Here is a 4,119-nt window from a genome sequence, read left to right on the forward strand (position 1 = left end):
TTACCATTTTCTTTTCTTCTTCTTTTTTTTTTTAATAACATTTTTTAAAGATATATTTTTATTGATTTCAGAGAGGGAGGGAGAGGGAGAGATAGAAACATCAGCGATGAGAGAGAATCATTGATCGGCTGCCTCCTGCATACCCCACACTGGGGATAGAGCCCGCAACCTGGGCATGTGCCCTGACTGGGAATCGAACCATGACCTCCTGGTTCATAGGTCGACGCTCAACCACTGAGCCACACTAGCTGGGCACCATTTTCTTTTCTTAATATCTACCTCCTAGCAAACTTTAAGTGTACAATACAGTAAGTATTATTAACTACACTATAGTCATATTGTTGTACATTAGATCTTCAGAACTTATTCATCTTACATAACTGCAATGTTGTACCCTTTGACCAACATCTTCCTATTTCCCTCTCCCTCAACTTTTTTTTTAACTTAAAAAAAGAAAATGGCCGTAGTCGGTTTGGTTCAGTGGATAGAGTGTCGGCCTGTGGACTGAAGGGTTTCAGGTTCGATTCCGGTCAAGGGCACGTACCTTGGTTGCAGGCTCCTTTCCGGCCCAGGCCCTGGTCAGGGCGCGTGATGGAGGCAACCAATCGATTTGTTTCTCTCACATCCATATTTCTCTCTGTCTTCCTCTCTCTTCCACTCTCTTTAAAAATCAATGGGATAGCCCTGACCGGTTTGGCTCAGTGTATAGAGCGTCGGCCTGCAGACTGAAGGGTCCCAGGTTCGATTCCAGTCAAGGGCATGTACCTTGGTTGTGGGTACATCCCCAGTTGGAGGTGTGCAGGAGGCAGCTGATCAATGTTTCTCTCTCATCGATGTTTCTGACTCTCTATCCCTCTCCTTTTCTCTCTGTAAAAACATCAATAAAGCCGAAACCGGTTTGGCTCAGTGGATAGAGCGTCGGCCTGCGGACTGAAGGGTCCCGGGTTCGATTCCGGTCAAGGGCATGTGCCTGGGTTGCGGGCGCAACCCCAGTGGGGGATGTGCAGGAGGCAGCTGGTCGATGTTTCTCTCTCATCGATGTTTCTGGCTCTCTATCTCTCTATCTCTCTATCTCTCTCTCTCTTCCTCTCTGTGAAAAATCAATAAAATATATATTAAAAATTTAAAAAAAAATTAAAAAAAAAAACACAAAAAAAAATCAATAAATATATTTTCAAAAATTAAAAAAAATCAATGGGATCAATAAAAATATGTTTAAAAAAATCAATGGGAAAATATCCTCAGGTGAGGATTAAAAACAAAACAAAACAACAACAACACAAAAAGAAAATGATTATTTGTTTAAAAACTAACTTTGGCTCTCTCCTTTCTGTTATATCTACTTCTACTATATAATAGGATATATAGCTTTATCTTATGTTGAACATAATACAGATAATAATAAATAATAGATAGCTGCCGAAACCGGTTTGGCTCAGTGGATAGAGCGTCGGCCTGCGGACTGAAGGGTCCCGGGTTCGATTCCGGTCAAGGGCATGTACCTGGGTTGCGGGCACATCCCCAGTGGGGGGTGTGCAGGAGGCAGCTGATCGATGTTCCTCTTTCATTGATGTTTCTAGCTCTCTATTCCTCTCCCTTCCTCTCTGTAAAAAATCAATAAAATATATTTAAAAAAAAAATAATAGATAGCTAATGCATACTGAGCACATACAAGGTGTCACACATTGTGCATATATTGTGTCAATCAATTTTCATAATAATTCAATGAAGTGGGCACTGACGTAATCGTCACACCCATTTCACAGCAGGGAAAACTGAGAGTGATTAGGAACTTGCCCAACTGGTAAGGGGTAGAGTCAGAATTTGAATCCAGGCCTGTTGACTCTGAAGCCATGTTGACCTTTGCTATGATGAAACCCGGAGCCTGAGGGCTGATGGTGTTGGTTAGTAGCCAAGGTTCAGAGTAATGGCAGAAGAGCAGGTGATCAGGTCCGGAGCGTCTCTGCCTGGCAGCCACACAGGCCACACACCCCTTTGGGCCCAACCACCAGTCCAGCTCTGAGGCTGGGTGAAGCCTTTCCTTCCCTCCTTAGCAGGGGAGTGTATGAGGGGAAATGGGGCCATTGCTGACAGGGTCACTGCATAACATTCACAGCTGTGAGTGGTGCTCCCCAGAGCCGTGCAATGCAGAGGTCTGGTGGCTGGTGGCTGGTGGCAGTCTGTGAGATAAGGGAGGGCTGTCCCAAGTGAGGGAGTAAAAGGGATGCAGTCTCAGGCGACCTGGGCTTGGGCGGGACAAGTGAACCCAGGTTTCCCAACCACTGACTCCCCTGTGCCCAGTGTGTGTGCTCCAACAGCTTCCCTGTGGTTGAAGCCAGGGACCCAGGACAACCCCAGACACACAGCCACCGTGGGGGGAGCGGTCCCACTCCGGAACCTACACTAGCACTGTGAGTGCCAACTTAACCATAATGAGAGAGAAAACAGCTCTGCCAACCACACGGCTGGCATCTCAAGCCTTCGCTAACATGTTCTTTAGCATCATGCCATTTGCCTTCACTGAGGAACAATAATGAAAAGTCACATGTAACTCAATAAGGAGCAATCGAGGAAGGGGGCCGTGACCACATCACACACAGGGTCCCGCTTATGAGGCTCTGGGAATTCTCCTAAGGTTTCAGTACCAGAAAAGGCTGCCCTCCTGATCAATTGGGTTGTTTTATTCTTGACACAATTTCGATAACTTTTTTTTTAAACAGAAGTATAACACACTAAAGTACAAAACCTGAAGTGAACAGCTTTTGAATTGCTCATACATGCTCACGCCTCCTGGCTCGCAGCGGAGAACATCACAGCGCCCAGGAGCCTCCCCCTCGTCCCTCTCTCAGTCAACACCCTCCTCCCCGGAGTCGCCACAATTCAGTCCTCCCAGGTTTGCTTTTAAAGCACAGGCGCTGCTGGCACTCTGGCTCCTGGTGGTGTTTCTTTCTCTGCTGTAGCCCCAGGAAGACAGAATCAATTCTGGGGCCCAACTCCAGCAACTGTGCAGAACTTCGAGGCGTGCATTTTCGAGATAGGGGCCCTTCCCGCCTTGTTTTATCTTGTGTTCCTGTCATCTTCAATGGGGCCGAATGGTTAAAACAACTGTCGAGGAGCCAGCCCAACCTTCCGCATTGCCATTAACCAACGGTGTGATCTAAGCCAAGATGCTTAACCTCATTTAAGCGTCTGTGTTCTTATCTATGAGATAACAGTACCTACCTCACAGGATTGTTCCAATGAATAATAAAGTAATCTATGTGAAACAATTAGCCCAGTATACAGTTTGTAATGCTACTCAATAAATGGTAGCTAATATGAGAATTTAAAACTTGTATTGCTCTCCATTGCCACCTCAAATCCACCTTTGGAATGATACAGGGATAAAAACGAGTATGAAGATAAAACTCTCAGGTGTTCCAGACTTTTCCCATGTCCCTGTTAGACAAACACAGAGGAAACTGGAAATGTCATCAGAAGGGTGCCTGTTAGGATGGATTTAGGACAAGAGAAATTAGTCTCTGAAGATTCACCGAGGCTAAAGAGACCTGCCTTACCCAAGGGCATGCCCTCCTGATGGAAGAGTTTATCCCAGCTCAAGAGCTTGTCATTTTAGGACCAGCTGAGGCCTGTGTTATACCTGCCACCCCGGCCAACCTGCTGCCCTCCCTCCTGACCTGGGTAAATTCAGAGGGCGTTTCTAATCAACTCCTGTGCACACAGCTCCCTCTGGGTCTGTCTCCCAGACACCCGACCTGCAACAGTTGTAAGCTTTGATTATTAAGTGGCCCCACTTCTGACAGACTAATGGGCATGTACCCTCCTAGTGCCCTGGCAGGGCGCTGTCTCCTCAGGGATGCCTCGAGACTTGGTCATCTATAGAAGCTCATCGAAGTTAGAGACCGGGGGGGGGCGGGGGGGGGGGGGGGGACAGAGAAATCCTAATGTTTCCTCCAACACTGACAGAATGAAAAAAATAAATAAATAAGAAATCCTACAAACCATTTAAGAGGAACAACCCAAATCATACTTCTCAGAAGCACTTGGTATTGAAGTTGCTTCCTCCTAAAAAGCTCTTTAGTCAAAAGTGGGATTTTTTGTTTTCCCCCTGAAGTCTCA

The sequence above is a fragment of the Myotis yumanensis genome, unplaced genomic scaffold (assembly GCF_028538775.1).
Source record: "Myotis yumanensis isolate MYYU_CA2020_CCGP unplaced genomic scaffold, mMyoYum1.0.hap1 SCAF_2, whole genome shotgun sequence".
Taxonomy (NCBI): Eukaryota; Metazoa; Chordata; class Mammalia; order Chiroptera; family Vespertilionidae; genus Myotis; species Myotis yumanensis.